Source organism: Cornus florida, unplaced genomic scaffold (assembly GCF_030987335.1).
Source record: "Cornus florida cultivar Cherokee Brave unplaced genomic scaffold, ASM3098733v1 CherokeeBrave_3.0.0_Hap2_Chr05, whole genome shotgun sequence".
NCBI classification, from domain to species: domain Eukaryota; kingdom Viridiplantae; phylum Streptophyta; class Magnoliopsida; order Cornales; family Cornaceae; genus Cornus; species Cornus florida.
This window is the reverse complement of record NW_026775575.1, coordinates 69,944,122-69,961,967: the sequence shown is the minus strand read 5'-3', so window position 1 is coordinate 69,961,967 and position 17,846 is coordinate 69,944,122. Positions and strand designations below refer to the sequence as shown.

Below are 17,846 nucleotides of genomic sequence, written 5' to 3'. Positions count from 1 at the left end.
CATATACATAATTATATATATATACTCACAGATATATACACACGCATATCAACATAGGTTAAATAAACCAATAAAACTTTGGTTACTGTAGTGGACCATGTCCTATAATTCTCATTTTTCTATAAAAATAGCATCCAACTCACGGTGGTCATTAAAAATTATAAAAAATAGACATAATACGTTAATATATCAACTTGTTTAATCACTGAATTAAAATATACATTAAATAATTTTCATATTATCCCCCCATAGAGCATCTAGAACCTCACAATTATATCAGGCTTGTCAGACAACAACCATGGGCCTACCAATGCCCGCTTGAAGATCATGCATTAAACAAGGCCCAATATATTAATAATAGAGTTTGAATGGGATCTGAGAAGCAAATAAAATAAAATAAAATAATAAAAATTTCAAGTGTTTCTTCTAGTAATTTAATGAAAATAAACCCAAAAGGCAAGACCCAATGCAACTTCTTGGTAAAGATTTAACACACACACTAAAGACGACATATTTTAGGCTTGGTCTCCTTTTGAAGCTTTCCAAGCTCCTGCCTAATGACACCAGCCTTCTGCAAAGTCACATTTGAGGAACACATTATTATATTGGTGGTGTAAAAGAACAACTGTCTGTGAAGTCAAATAGTTGATATAGAAACAAAACAACTACGAATATAATGAAAACTCGAGTTTGTAATTATTTCAAACCTTAATTTTTGCCAACATAAGCTTGAACCTATCAAAATCGTTGAGTGAGGCCCTTCTCTTCTGCACAATTAGCTTCCTGCCCCAGGAACTGTTCTCCCATTTGTTCTTCACATCTGCCAGCGCAGAATGGCAGTTCAATTTCGGGAACATGTGGATGACAACAGGAATAGGAAAACATCAAGTTTAAAGACACGATACTCACCAGCAGCTAGCCTCCATGGCTGCAATCAGAGTCTTCTTCTTTGGAACCCTTTTGATGTCAATCTTGATATCCAATTTGTATGAATACTCTCACAGCCTATGTAATCTCAATCAACAATGCTGGTGCTATGCGATATTATTTGTCTTAAGACGGATCAAAGAATGATATACAGAGTGCCATCAAGAAGCCATCCCAAAATATTAGTATACTGGCGGACAGTGTGCACATATATATACACAAACATTGTTATGTTTGGTTCTCTGAAAGAATGAAATTAGAAATTATACAAGCATTGAACATATATATACACCTATACACAAATACAAGCAAATTTATGTACATGTAAATATAAGTTCATAGAAATGCACTTGGTGCATGTTTTTGTCCATACTCTTATACATAATGTCCTGTTCCTATACATATGCTGATATAATTATAAAATGCTAATATTTGCATTTATATACATGCTTTTCAAGTGGTCTATTGTGAGTTTTTTTTTAAAAAAAATTAACAAAAACTATTTCCAAACGGAGCCATAAAAAATATTTTCTAATGTAAAACATTTAACACTGAAACGAATGGTACCCTGAATTAAATGAATTAGTAGAGAAAAAAATAAAAGGATGGAAAGGTTATGATTGGTTAAAAACTGAGAGTTAAAGGGAAAGGTTTTTAAACCCTGAAACACTCATTTTGTCTTCTTTCCAAAAGTGGAGGATATGAAAGAATATGATAAGTTAGTCCTCACCCATTTTATCCCTAATTTTCATTGAATTCCCGTTCAATCCTTTCCACTCACATAGTAAACATTCACTTCCTTTCTTTTCTCTCCATTAGTTTTTCCCAAACAAGTCCTTCCATTTTGTTCTCTGTTTATCCAAACAAGACGCGAGAACACTATTCTTTATTCTCTTTTAACTCATACATCATTCCTTCCCTAGCCCTCTCGTTTATTTAAACACAGTAGATTTTTTATTACAGGGTATGTTTTTCCGTATTGTTCCATTTTGTTCTCTGTATTTTGAACACAGTGGCATCTCAAATATACAGTAGATTTTTTATTACAGTATGTTTTTCCGCTCAGAAGTCTTTCTATCTATATGCGCGACAACAAATCACATGTGAGATTGACTCTATCAATTGCGTGATTCAATTGGTATTACTAATAATTATTTAAGCTATCCCAGGAAAAAAAATTGCTATTGAGGACTTCTAGTTAATTATATTTGTCAAAGTAAAAAATTGCTATGGTCATTGATTGCCTGAAGTAAAATTCTATTTTAGGTCCCATTTTAAGTTATAAATCACTTTAAAAGATAGACCTAGCTAATCAACTCCAATGTCTTGAATGTCTTTAGTACTCTCATCTACCAAGGACTCCCCCATTAATGTCTAACTTTAAATTGTTTCAAACTCTCATCTACCAAAGACTCCTTAATTAATGTCTTACTTTAATGTATTTCATACTATCATCTACCAAGGACTCCCTAATTAATGCCTCAAAACAATCCCCAGCACACTCAATTTGTGTGTACAAATTCTCACAAATGAGGACTAAAAAACAAAAATGTGGCCTTAAGCCTTTTAAGTGCATTAGTGGTAGGTCCCACTTTCACTTTGACTTTTTTCTTTCCTTTTCTACCACACCCAATACACATACACACCATAAATACATATACATATATATATATATATATATAGACACACACACACACATTAATATATATCATAAACATTACAATCTACCGTTCTTAAAAGATTTCGTCCTCGAAATTTATCCTCCTTAAAGAAGGAAACCCACAGCCACACACCTTCCGAGAACACCTCACCGAACCCCGTGACTAAGAACTCAACAACTTTGTTGCCTTTAACACCCAATGCCAATAGGCAATCACACACTGTTATCAAAACAACCCAATGCTCACCACCGCGTGAGGGTACTCATCACTCACAACATCATAAAACCAGACCATCTGGTACGCCCTACGCTGTATCCGGCTCGAAATGGACATTGGTCCACTATGCACTGCTACACGAGACTTCAGGGCTCGAAAGAAGAACGGTCACAAAACCCCTTAACATGACATTATCCTATCCCAACTCGTTCTTTAAAAGACGTACTAGACCCGAACAGGGGAACGTCCATCATACAATCAAGCGCAAACTCAAACTTACATGTCCCTGTCGGATCAAGTACTCACTATCCACCGCACAGCTACACCACCACACCATATGACAATCATCATACCAAACAACTTAAAGGAGACGAAACAACAGATTTCCCAATGACTACATAACCATAAGTCATCAAAACGATAAAACGTACTATCCTATATTCTGGACATAAATCCCCAAAACAAGATCCTTAATAATCAATGATTCTACCACAAACCCTTTTATCGGACACTTGGTCCTAACACACCACGTCACTCGAGACAAACCATCGAAGTCCACACTGTCACACCGACACAACATACAATGTTATGCCCTCACTGCTCCTGACAAACTAAAATCATCATGGACTTTTGACCCGACATCGTGCTAAGGATGGACTGACTCGGGAGAAATGGTTGGCTAGGCCATTCTCATCATCAATCCGATCTCAACACTGACGTCGTTCCTGTCCTCAGGTCTAAACCTCATGCATAACTCCATACAGTCCACAAAACAACCACAAGATCCTCTCTCTAATCAATCTGCCACTCTACATAACCTCGACAATCATACAGTCACATACCAACTCTAAAAATCCCAATCGTACATTAATCACAGAACCTCTAACAAGCTGGAAACAATACGGCACCAAACGTCACAATCATTAACCAGCATAAAAGATCTCTAATCTCCTCATAACACCCATACCAGGCAAACAACTCCATGACATCATTCAGTCCAATTCTAACTTCTTCAAGACACACAATACGACCGTCTCATGCCTGAAACCTCAAAACTAAAATCAATCATTCCCATTATTCCTCAACGGAATCCCACATTCACTTTCTTTAATCACGTAGTTCTAAGGCGACATCGACACTTATCCTCAAGACACTACTTGAATCAAATGCCTATAAAAACATCCGAGTACATAACTCACATCACATCACCTAACCATCCTCAAGCTTACAATTCACGATACACCCATAGCCATTACCGAAAGTACCGGACACTGGAAACACAATCCCTATTTGGGAACTCGTGTTGTCAATCCACCCTAAAAATAAGCACTACTAAAAACCAATGACTTTATCTCCCTCCGTGGGAGTGAGTCGACCAAACCAACCAAACCTTTACCGATGAACTCAACAATATAACAAATCACACACAGGTCCGTCTACCCATGGATGCGCACAACTCCTAAATGGAAAACAAGACTCACGACAAACGACGTCCTTGCCAGGACTAGAACAAATGGAAAAGGTAACGAACCCCGCTCTCACAAGAGACTGACAACTCGTACCTGAATGCACCTGACACCCTATCACACGCTACTCACCAATCGTCCAACCGTGGACACCCAATCTCACCTGAGATGAATTGAACTCCCTACACAAAAGGAGAAGAACCAAACGGATACCCGTACAGAACTACGAACTCAAATCTAGGCGATCTAGTAACTAACGGACCGTCAAACACTATCAACACCGAACCTCACATATACTACTCTGCAACACCCATGCTAACCAAAACCAATCAGATAAGAGCACCAATTGCTCACAGCGTACCAATACTAGAAACGATCATAGCCCATCGGACATCGCATCCCGTTCTATCTGGAACCCGTCACTCCCAAATGACACGTGAAGGAGCTACCCTCCATTTAAAATGATTAACTGAGATGCCTCCAGTCTTTATTTTGAATGACTTGATAAGGCTAATTCCAACTGTGAGACAATTGTTAGTTGGTATATTCTTCTGAGTCCTCCTCATCGCTTTGGCTAAAGAATGATCTTTTATAGCTGGTAACCTTTTCATCCCTGTGAGAGGGGCTGACCTCTTCTTGTCCTTTTCTTCCTTTCCCGTCCGTGCATATACGGCGTCTTCAGCATTCATGTGTTTCTACGCTCTGATCAACAACCCTGCCATACTGGTGGGAGGTTCTTTAGATAAGGCGAATAAGAATCTAGAGGTTTGGAGTCCTCCTATAAAAGTGGTTAAAGCCACCTTGTCGTCCACCTCTTCTACCTGCAACATCTCTATGTTGAATCGGGTGATGTATTCCCGGATCGACTATCCCTTCTGTTGTTTCACGGTAAGCAAGTAGGTGGCCGGCCTCCTATGCTTCTAACCTGCAATGAAGTGGCTCACAAATTGCTTACTCAATTCTTTGAAGGTGTTGATGGTTCCTGGCTTCAGCTTGTTGAACCAAACTCTTGCCGATCCCTTAAGTGTAGTGGGAAAAGCTCGGCACATGATTTCATCTAGCACGGCGTGTAAATGTATAAGAGCTTAAAAGGTCTCCAGGTGATCGAGGGGATCTTTGGTCCCATCAAAGCTTTCGAACGAGGGCATCCTGAACTTGCTAGGTAGGGGGCATTTCATAACAGCGGGGCTGAATGGCAAGTTGGTCCTTTGCACCAGGTCATCAATGGCGGCAAAACTTTTCCCTTTCATAGCCTGCATAACATCTTCCATTTTAGCCTTAAGATCCTAGATCTGTAGGCCGAAATAGGTAATTTTCTCTGTCTTTTCCTTAACACAGAAGGTTGTGCCTATTTGAGACTGGGGATTTCGCAGAGGCAGGGAAGGAGGCTCTCTGTATCGATTTCCGACTTTGCTTTGTTCTGCCTCGATCCTGTGAGAAGGATTTGTTGGCCTAAAGATTTTATCTAAAGGTCAATCTTATGTTTTGATGATTACAATCCATTAATGATGTTTATGTACTAATATTTTCATTGAGTGAAGTATAGTTGTTCAATCATTCAATCCTTAATGATGAGCTAGAAGTTCCATTTCAAGCATTCCAAACACTCAAGCAATGATTTCAAAGAAGCATCAAAGTGCAAGAAAATAAAGAAGAACTCGGTCTTCAAAGATCATTCATCAAGCCTAGACGATCATGATCAAGAAATGAAGAAAAGGGTAGATAGGATGGTAAGATACTAAGGTTCAATGTCAAAGTTTAGTTGAATATATTTTGAAGCTCAAAATTACAATTCATGCATATCATTCTCATCTCATCTCTCAAAGAACATAAAATTAGCTCATTAGGTTTTTTAAACACATTCATATGAGCCTTACATCATACTGGAATTCATTTTAAGCCTCCTACTGAAAGTAAAGAAGGCTCTACGAAAGTAGAGAAGGCTCTAAAAATCTAGAGAAGGCTCCATTTTTCTATTGAGCCGTCTCCTTTTCAGAAAAAGAGCCTGTTCCACTTTTTTAATTGAGCCGCCTCCACTTTTGCAAAGAGCCGGTTCCTTCTAGGGTTTTGATCTATAACGGAAACTTTTTCATTTATTGTTGTCCAACCACCTGCAACAGCTATATCAACAATTGTTTATCTATATATATAGAGGTTGGTTTGCATCAAAAAGATACACAATTACAGAGAGCATTCTACCATTCCTAAAAAGCATTAAAGAAGCATTCGTTGAGCTTTCATTCCCTCTGCTTTCATTTCCTCTCTTACATTTCATTCTACTATAGTAATTCTGGGCTTCAGATATATATTCATCTTTACTATAGTCGTGAGCAGAACTGTGTACTTCTATCTTTGAGAGATTTATTATACAATTCATTTCTTTTCAAGTTATTGTAAAAGGGTTGGTGTGACCCAAAAGAAAGTCTAGGAGAAGGGTGTTCTCTTAGCAAGGAAGAGAAGCAAGGTCTTTCTTAAACTGAAGGTTTGCTCTCCACCATTAAGGAGAAGCTCTAGTGATTTTGGGAAGTCTCAAGGGGGACCTTGAGCCGAGGAGTAGGAGTTTCCGAACCTCACTAAATTGCTGAGTCATTGTTTGTAATCTCTCATCTCTATCTCTCTTATACTTGTGCCATACACTTCTTGAATATTTCAGTTTCTCTGTGATTAATAGTCTGATAGATTTAATATTTTTAAATTGGAAAAATTGGCCCTTGACTCTATTCACCCCCCCTCTAGAGTCAATTAGTGACTAACAATTGGTATCAGAGCCTAATCTCTAGAAAAAGATCTAACCATCTTAGAGAACGACCATGGCCAATACAAATTTTCATCAAGAATGTCAATCTAACAATAGACCTCCTTGGTTTAACGGAAATGACTACAACTATTGGAAGATCAAAATGAGAGCATTTCTAAGAGGTGTTGATATAAATGTCTGGAAAGCCACAGAAAAAGGGGACCACGTTCCAACCAAAATTGTAAATGGTGAAACTGTTCCAACACCTGATATTGAATGGACCCTAAATGACCGTAGGCTTGTACAATGTAATGTCAAGGCTATCACCAATCTCTATTGTGCTTTAAGTAAAGACGAATTCAATAGAATTTCAGATTGCGAAACAGCCAAAGAAATTTGGGATAAACTTGAAGTTACCTATGTAGGGACCAGTCATGTAAAGGAATCCAAAATGAATATGCTTGTCCATAAATATGAACTTTTCACTATGAACAACAGAGAAACTATTAATGAAATGTATTCTCGTTTTACTAACATTGTGAATCCTTTGAAGGCTCTTAGAAGATCATATACATCGTCCGACAATGTGAGAAAAATTCTTAGGTCTCTGCCTAAAAACTGGGAAGCCAAGAAGACCGCCATCCAAGAAGCCAAGGATCTCAGTACACTCCCCATAGATGAACTTATTGGCTCATTAATGGCCTATGAGTTAGAGATGAATGATAGAGATGAAGACAAAGAAGCTCAAAAGAAGGATATAGCTCTTCAAGCCTCTGAGAAAGAAATCACAATTGATAAAGCTCCTAATGATGAAGAAGAAGAAGAAGTTGCTTTCATTACCAAGACTGTGAGAAGAGTTCTTCAAATGAAAAAATTCCAAAAGAGTAACAACTTCAAAAGAAATGGTGCATCAAGTGAGCAAGGAAAAAGAGAAGCACTTACATGTTTTCATTGTGGAAAACCAGGACATTTCAAATCCGATTGCTTTGCCTGCAAAAATGAAAAGGAAAGGAAAAAGAAAGGCAAAGCCATGCGAGCTATATGGGAAGATGATGATTCAAATGGATTCGAAAGTGACGATGAACTCAATGAATTGATCAATCTTTGTCTCATGGCCGATGAAGATGAGGTAAATTCTAATCATGACTCATTTGATTTAGAAACTTCATATGATGAATTAGTTGACGCACACAATTATTTGCTAGATGCTTTTAAAGAACTACATGATGAATTAGGCAAAATGGTTCAAAAGTGTACTAGCCTTAGAAGAGAAAAGCTTATCATCTCTCAAAACCTTGAAAAATCTCAACTTGAAAATGAAACCTTGAAAAAGGAAAAAGAATTAGCTAAAGAAGCAGCCTCAATTGAGTTAATTTCTGAAAATGAATCATTGAAAGTCATTATTGAGGATCAAGTTGAAACCTTAGCCAAATTCACAAAATGCAGAGAGAATTTAAGCATCATTCTTGGAAAGCAACGAAATGCTTATGCTAAGGATGGGCTTAGATTTGATCCTCATAACAAAGATTCATGTTTATTAAAAAGGAAAAAGCCCTTGAACAATTATTTTGTTAAAAATTTCTCCTTTAGTCCAACATGCAATTATTGTAAAAAGATAGGACATAAGATCAATCATTGTCCTATTAGGCCATATAGGACAAAAGAGGTTTGGGTTGTTAAAGGAACTTATGTGCTTCTTCCTAACTCTCATGGACCCAAAAGAATGTGGGTACCAAAAGAAGATTACTCAAATTCATTTTGTAGGTTTGCGTGAAGTCTTCATATTCATCCAAGGATAAATGGTTCCTTGATAGTGGATGCTTAAGACATATGACGGGAGATCAATCAAATTTTCGCTCTATCAAACCTTACAAAGGAGGAAATGTTACATTCGGCGACAACTCAAAAGGCAAGGTCATTGGCATTGGAACTATTGGTATCTCCTCTTCCTTAACTATTGATGACGTTTTACTTGTTAAAGGCTTAAAACACAACTTATTTAGTATTAGCCAACTATGTGATAAAGGATATGATGTTTTGTTTAAATCCGATAAATGCATTGTCAAAAAGGATAATAATGAAGTTTTTCATGCTCTAAGAAATGGTAATGTGTATACTTTACTTTTATGTGAATTACATGATCAAGATGTCAAGCGCTTTGTATCCTCAAATGATAATTGTTGGTTGTGGTATAGAAGGTTAGGTCATGCTAGTATGGATTTGATTTCAATGCTATCTAGAAATGAATTAGTCAAAGGCCTCCCAAAGACTAATTTTTCTAAAGATAAAACTTGTAGCGCATGCCAAATAGGTAAGCAAATTAAGACATCGTTTAAAAGGAAAAAGGACATAACAACTACAAGGCCACTTAAATTAATTCATATGGACTTATTCGGTCCAGAGAGAACTGCTAGTCTTGGTGGAAAACTCTATGCATTTGTCATTGTTGATGATTACTCTAGATTCTCTTGGGTATTTTTCCTTACACACAAAAATGAGGCTCATGCAATCTTTGCTAAATTTTGTAAGAGAGTCGAGAACGAGAAAGAGTGTAAGATTAAGTCCATTAGAAGTGATAGAGGAAGAGAGTTCGATAACCAAGATGTAGAAAGATTTTGTGATGAAAATGGATACAATCATAATCTTTCTGCTCCTAGAACTCCTCAACAAAATGGAGTAGTTGAAAGGAAAAATAGGTCTCTCCAAGAAATAGCTAGGACTATGTTAAAAGAACATAAATCTCCTAGAACGCTATGGGCCGAAGCCGTCAGTACCTCATGCTATGTCATAAATAGAGTAATCATTAGAAAACTTCTTAATAAGACTCCTTATGAACTTTGGAACAAAAGGAAGCCAAATATTGGATACTTTAAAGTTTTTGGGTGTAAATGCTTCGTGTTAAATGACAAAGATAGTTTAGGAAAATTTGATCCTAAATCGGATGAAGGTATTTTTCTAGGTTATTCAACTCGTAGCAAAGCATTTAGAGTGTTCAACAAAAGAACACTAGTGGTTTTGGAATCTATACATGTCGTATTTGATGAATCACCATTACCCCCTCTTAGGTGCTCATTGGATGATAATGAAGATATGATTGAGATTGAAAAGAACATTGAAAATCTTGATTTAAATGGTTCGTCTATTGAAGATCACTCCAAAGATGTTCCAAAAGATTGTCACTCTCATGAAGATACTCTTCCTGAGGCTTGGAAGCAAGTGTCCAATCATCCAATAAATCAAATTATTGGCGATCTATCTAAAGGAGTAAGCACTAGATCTCAAATAAGTAATGTTTGTAACTATGTAACTTTTGTTTCCCAACTTGAACCAAAGAATATTCTTGAAGCCGAAAATGATGAATCGTGGCTCTTGGCCATACAAGAAGAACTTAATCAATTTGAAAGAAATGATGTTTGGCATTTGGTTCCAAGACCTAAAGATAAAACTGTCATTGGCACAAAGTGGGTGTTTAGAAATAAAAAGGATGAATCGGGAACTATTGTGAGAAATAAGGCAAGGCTTGTTGCTCAAAGTTATAATCAAGAAGAAGGAATTGATTATGAGGAAACTTTTGCCCCCGTAACTCGACTTGAAGCTATAAGAATGCTCCTTGCATTTGCATCTCATAAAAACTTTAAGTTATATCAAATGGATGTAAAAAGCGTTTTCTTAAATGGCTTCATTGAAGAAGAAGTGTATGTTGAGCAACCACCTGGTTTTGAAAGCTACAATTGTCCAAACCATGTTTTCAAATTGACAAAAGCATTGTATGGTTTGAAACAAGCTCCAAGAGCTTGGTATGAAAGACTAAGTGGTTTTTTACTTGCTAATGGGTTCATTCGAGGTAAAATTGACAATACTCTTTTCACTAAAACCATTGACTGCAACTTGTTGGTCATTCAAATTTACGTTGATGATATTATCTTTGGATCAACCAATAGTGTTTTATGTGAAATATTTGCCTCTTGTATGCAAAATGAATTTGAAATGAGCATGATGGGTGAACTAACCTTCTTCTTAGGGTTGCAAATCAAACAAACACTTGATGGTATTTTTGTTTGCCAATCTAAGTATGTTAAGGATTTGCTAAAGAAATTTGGCTTGGAGGAAGTCAAACATGCCATTACTCCAATGAGCTCTTCTTTGAAACTTGACAAGGATGAAAAGGGAGTTAATGTGGATATTAAAAAATATAGAGGCATGATTGGTAGTCTCTTATATTTAACCTCTAGTAGACCGGATATCATGTTTAGTGTATGCTTATGTGCTCGTTTTCAATCTTGCCCTAAAGAATCTCATCTATGTGCTGTTAAACGCATCTTTCGCTATTTAAGTTATACTACATTCTTAAGTCTTTGGTATCCTAGACATACATCATTTGAACTTGTTGGTTACTCGGATGCTGACTTTGGAGGATGCAAAGTTGATAGAAAAAGCACTAGTGGGACTTGTCACTTCATTGGACAATCACTGGTTTCTTGGTCCTCTAAGAAACAAAACTCTGTCGCTCTATCAATGGCGGAAGCCGAGTATATTGCAGCCGGTAGTTGTTGTGCTCAAACGCTTTACATTAAGCAATAACTTGAGGACTTTGGATTTCATTTTGATCATGTTCCTATAATGTGTGATAATACAAGTGCAATTTGTATTTCAAAAAATCCGATTCAGCATTCTAGGACAAAGCATATAGAAATTAGGTACCACTTTCTTAGGGATCATGTCTCTAAGGGCGACATTGAACTTATGTTTGTCAATACGGAGAAACAATTAGCTGACATTTTTACAAAACCACTTCAAGAAGATAGGTTTTGCTTGCTTAGAAGGGAAATTGGAATGTGCTCAGAAAAAGAAATACAGCAGTAAAGCAAAGCAGCAGCAGAGCCAGCTTCATTCAAAAAAAGAGTCGTCTCTTTGAAGAAAAAGAGCCGTCTCTACACAAGGCAAAGTAGTCTCCACAGATGATGTCACATTGCTTGCTCTCGGGGATCTCAATTTTTTTTTAATAAGAGCCTGCTCTATAAAAACAAGAGCCGGCTTCCTAACCTGCATACAAATTGGAATAGGAAGAGTCGTCTCTAGAAAAAGGTAGAGCCGGCTCCTTTAGTGCTAATTTTTTTAACTCTCGGGATTTCCTCTACAGACAATTGAGTCTGCTCTAAAAATTTATTGAGCCGTCTCCAAAAATTGTTTAGAGCCGTCTCCAATTTCTTCCTTGAACCGGTTGTTATTTTTTTCTTTTTTTTTTCTTTTCTATATTTTCTCTCTGAGCCGTCTCCATATCTTTGAAGAGCCGGCTCCAAGTAACTTTCAAGAGCCGGCTCAACATTTCCTAAGAGCCGGCTCCAAATCCTTTTACCGAGCCGGCTCCAAATTCTCAATGAGCCGGCTCCTCCATCAATTGCCTTGGTCTCGGCACTTCCTCATTTTGAGGTTATAACAGATTTCTTCCAGAAGCTTTTAGAGACTCCATCATGCTTTGGGCGATTTCCTCTATTCTATATTGGACGCCTCCACTGATAAGAATACTCCATAAATCTCCTACATTGCAATGTCTCGGACTGTCAAGCAATTAAACTGTAGGTTGTTGTAAGCCTCGGCAGTATCTCTATTGGGCATAAACACTTCATTCCACAAAGCTCTTCGGCTAGGGCACTTCTCCATTCTCTTTAGGCATTGTGTTCTGTAAGTCTCTTCCTCTCAAATTCAATCATTATTGCAGATGATCTCACATTTAATTCATAATTTCAGCTGTCCAATTTTTTTTTTTTGTTCATTTCCTTTAAGCTTTCCTTCATGAAACCCTCATATTCACTATTGTTATTTATTTTTTAAAAGGGTCAATCATCCTAAGAATATTGCTTACTATATGTTCTGCTATTCAAATTTTATACTTAAACTATCAGTTTGGCTCTATTTAATCTACTGCTCCATTATTGATCAAATCTTGAGATATTGCATAAATTTTGTTATCAAAACCAATTTTTTTTTTTTTTTTTTTTTTTTGAATTTATTTTTGGATAAATTTGCATCATGTGATGTCTATGGTTCATTTGGGAAGTACATTTCATAACTCTGTCAAACTCCTACTCTTAAGATGAATTTATCTTTATCTCAATCCTCTGAGCATGTTATATATTTTTTTTGGGATTTATCAAGCACACATTTAAGGATTGTTCCATGCACTATCTTGTCAAAATTCCATATCCTTCCATTTATATTTAAATTTGAATCCTCCATTATGATTCCAGTTTGGCTCTTTATATCTAGATAAATAATTTTTTTTTTTTAATTCTAACTAAATGTGAAACTTTAACCAGGGCCTTTTCCTTGGTTCAATTTGTTTTATTCTTTCTAATGTTAATCTTCTGTCTAAACTTATTTGTGATTTGAATTTTTCATTGCCTTTTAAATTGAATCTTTATTCAGAGAATTCCTCTGTTATTTCAGTTTAATTTCTAGAAATGTCCACGGCTTCATCCTCACATAGAAAGAATCCCTCTCGTGGACAAAAACGGTCTACTCAACATAATGATGAATCAAGCCCTAGTGAACCAAATCCTCCTCCACCTCAAATCTCTGCCACCATGCTATATAAAAACCCCACATACAAAAGCATATATGACAAATTCTTTCAGCATAGAAAAGTGGCCACAGCAATGGTGTTGTCTGACACAATTTGCCATGATCTTCATCTCAACACCTATAGATTGTTTGATGCAATTGGCCTTGGATCATTTGTTGGAATGAATGAAGGTTATTATCCAAAATTAGTAAAGTTATTCTACACTCATCTTGAAGAAATGCTTGGAGAAGAAAAACTTAACTGTTATGTGGCTGGAATATATTTTCACCTTGATACAAACAGCATTGCTCGAATCCTTCATCTTCCGTCTGTGGATGGAATTCAATTCTATTCTCATTTCAACTGGTTTAAAGGACAAGGTTTTGATAAACTAGCGGCTATTCGGCAAATGAGTTATGATTCAAATGTAACAAATACCAGAGAAGTTAACACCAAACAATTAACTATGGAAGCTCGGCTGATTCACAAGATCATCATGTACTCTATTCTTCCCAAATCTGGCAGTCAATCCAAAGTTTCCCACATGGACGTCTTTCTTATCTGGTGTGTCTTAAATGGCAAGCACTTTGATCTTGCATACATTATATTTCATCACCTTCTTACATGCAAAAGAAAGAAAAAGGTCTCTCTATATTATCCCACGGTTCTCTCTCACATATTTGTGGCTAAAAAGGTTCCGCTTGATAGTCGTGAAGCAGTCAAACCAGGGCCAAGACACATTCCCACTGCCTCAAATCTTGCGTCAATGGGGCTAAAAAGGGATTACAATGGAGTGTGGTTTTATCCTAGGCAACGAAGGTTGGAAGAGGCTCGAGTTAGAGGAGAAGAGATTGAGGATGTTGATGATGGGGATGAAGACGACCATGAAAGTGATAACGATGATGAAAATGAGGAAGTTCTAGTTGAAAATCGTACCAATCGTGCTCTCTTGTTGGAAATTCTCAAAGGTACTCGTCAGAACCAAGCCATTCTTGAAAAACAACAAACTCAACTTGACGAAATGCACATGGCAATCGCTCATCTTAATGGGGATTTTACAGAATTTCGAAACCAATATGGACCCTCTTCTCCTTAGAACAGTTTTTCTCCATTTCAAACCCTCTTTTGTGTGCACTTATTAGCTTTATTTGCTTTAGAGAAGTCTTTTTCTGTGTTTTATAAACTATGCCTTTATCAGTCATATGGTACTTGTGTTCACAGTCTCTTTCTGTTATCTATAAAATGCTATTTTTGCTTATCTTTTGCCCTTTAATTTATTCTTCTCTGATATTTCCTGAAATGGCAAGTTATTTTTCTTTATCTATTCATTTCACTTCCCTTTTTTTTTTTTTTTTTTTGAGATGACAAAGGGGGAGAAAGATGTGTTATCATGCTAATGTGCTATTCTATTATTTTTTTAAGTATCTTGATAGATGCATATTGATAGGGGGAGTCTTCTAAAAATGTCTGTGAAATTTATATGCTAAAATTATTGCTATTGGATCAAGTTTGATATAATTTTCAAAATATGCTCCATGTTAACTATAAACACATCAATGTTTTGTCATCATCAAAAATGGGGAGATTGTTGGCCTAAAGATTTTATCTAAAGGTCAATCTTATATTTTGATGATTACAATCCATTAATGATGTTTATGTACTAATATTTTCATTGAGTGAAGTATAGTTGTTCAATCATTCAATCCTTAATGATGAGCTAGAAGTTCCATTTCAAGCATTCCAAACACTCAAGCAATGATTTCAAAGAAGCATCAAAGTGCAAGAAAATAAAGACGAACTCGATCTTCAAAGATCATTCAAGCTTTTCAGCAAATCTTCATCAAGCCTAGACGATCATGATCAAGAAATGAAGAAAATGGTAGATAGGATGGTAAGATACTAAGGTTCAATGTCAAAGTTTAGCTGAATATATTTTGAAGCTCAAAATTACAATTCATGCATATCATTCTCATCTCATCTCTTAAAGAACATAAAATTAGCTCATTAGGTTTTTTAAACACATTCATATGAGCCTTACATAATACTGGAATTCATTTTAAGCCTCCTACTGAAAGTAGAGAAGGCTCTACAAAAAGTAGAGAAGGCTCTACGAAAGTAGAGAAGGCTCTAAAAATCTAGAGAAGGCTCCATTTTTCTATTGAGCGGTCTCCTTTTCAGAAAAAGAGCCTGCTCCACTTTTTTAATTGAGCCGCCTCCACTTTTGCAAAGAGTCGGCTCCTTCTAGGGTTTTGATCTATAACGGAAACTTTTTTATTTATTGTTGTCCAACCACCTGCAACAGCTATATCGACCATTGTTTATCTATATATATAGAGGTTGGTTTGCATCAAAAAGATACACAATTACAGAGAGCATTCTACCATTCCTAAAAAGCATTAAAGAAGCATTCGTTGAGCTTTCATTCCCTCTACTTTCATTTCCTCTCTTACATTTCATTCTACTGTAGTAATTCTGGGCTTCAGATATATATTCATCTTTACTATAGTCATGAACAGAACTGTGTACTTCTATCTTTGAGAGATTTATTGTACAATTCATTTCTTTTCAAGTTATTGTAAAAGGGTTGGTGTGACCCAAAAGAAAGTCTAGGAGAAGGGTGTTCTCTTAGCAAGGAAGAGAAGCAAGGTCTTGCTTAAACTGAAGGTTTGCTCTCCACCATTAAAGAGAAGCTCTAGTGATTTTGGGAAGTCTCAAGGGGGACCTTGAGCCGAGGAGTAGGAGTTTTCGAACCTCGCTAAATCGCCGAGTCATTGTTTGCAATCTCTCATCTCTATCTCTCTTATACTTGTGCCATACACTGCTTGAATATTTCAGTTTCTCTGTGATTAATAGTCTGTTAGATTTAATATTTTTAAATTGGAAAAATTGGCCCTTGACTCTATTCACCCCCTCTCTAGAGTCAATTAGTGACTAACAGGATTGTTTTCTCGGTCCTTCTCGTGTTGTCCCCAATCATTCAGATTGGGAGGATATAGGTCGGACAATTCTTGTTGAGGTGGTGGTCCCCCTGGGACAAGACGTTGCAGGATCTCTGCATTTTGTTGGATCAAATGGTCTATACCCTGATTCAAAGTTTAGACCTGTAGTTCTAACGCTGCAAGCTGTTCCTGGTCATTTGGGACGTCTGGGTGTTCACCCGACCCTTCTCTTTGACTAGATCCCTGCCATGATGTTTCTGTTCCAGTTACCATACCGGACCGCAAGTGTATATACCCAACCGAGTAATTGATTTAAGGGAATCTTCGTTCCCACAGACGGCGCCAACTGTTGAGGGTGAAATCCATGCGGTCTGATACGGCACCGTTTTCCTGCAAAGAAGAAAGTAGAAGATCGATGAATCTTGACGGCACCGGTGTAGTGCCTGCCAAGAGCTCTCCTACGATCAAGTTAGTCACCAGAGGACTAAAAGAAAAACAGGGATTTAATAATAGTTTTTGTCGTACCTCCTTTATTGACCGGTAGAATCTCATTCTTATAGTCACTCTCCCTCAGTTTATTACGGGATCAGAAGAGATCTGCTTGTGCAAGATTAGAAGAGATCCATATATGCAAGATCAGAGGAGATCCATTTGTTGCTAGATTTGTCAGGGATATGATTTAACCCTTTTGACTTCCTCCAATTGTGCCAGGATTAGGGATGGCAACGGGGGCGGGTTTGGGCGGGTGTACCCTCCCCCACCCCCACAACCGTTTAAAAACCCCGCCCCCGTCCCGGCCCAAAACCGTAAAAATGGGGGTACTTTCCACCCCATCCCCGTAACCGTTTAACATTTTTACCCCCGCGGGTACCCGGCCTGCCCCGTTTAAAACCATAATTTATTTATTGTTGAAATAGATTTACTTTTTTTTTTTTCTCTCATCTTCAATTATTCACCATTGCAAATTTCATTTTAATCAAATTCATTTTTTACGTTAATATTGTTATATAGGGTACTTAATATATAATGGGAAATATATATACTAATGAAATGTGGGTATTTAAGTAATTTGCCTATCTAAACGGGGCGGGGCGATCTTTCCCCGCCCCCGCACCAAACCCGCGCAGGTTTTTATTACATCAAACCATTCCCTTCCAAATAAACAAAACGGTCCCCCAAAACCGCCAAAACTGGTACGGGGTGGGGAGGGTAACCGCGGGGCGGGTCAAATTGCCATCCCTAACCAAGATTATCCTTACCCTGTTGAACCATGTCAGATTTCATTATCAAGGATAATGAAATCTAATCGTTCTTATCCAATGGAAATATGAGGTCTGG

At 37.1% G+C, this 17,846-nt stretch overlaps 1 long non-coding RNA gene across 1 annotated transcript; it reads right to left on the bottom strand.

The window, feature by feature from the left end:
- Positions 1 to 177: 177 nt before the first annotated feature.
- Positions 178 to 1,236, bottom strand: LOC132310206 (uncharacterized). Its single transcript, XR_009482574.1, has 3 exons — positions 910 to 1,236; positions 708 to 820; positions 178 to 571 (listed from the first exon to the last, which is right to left on the bottom strand). It is a non-coding gene; the product is annotated as an uncharacterized LOC132310206 (long non-coding RNA).
- Between the last annotated feature and the right edge of the window lie 16,610 nt (positions 1,237 to 17,846).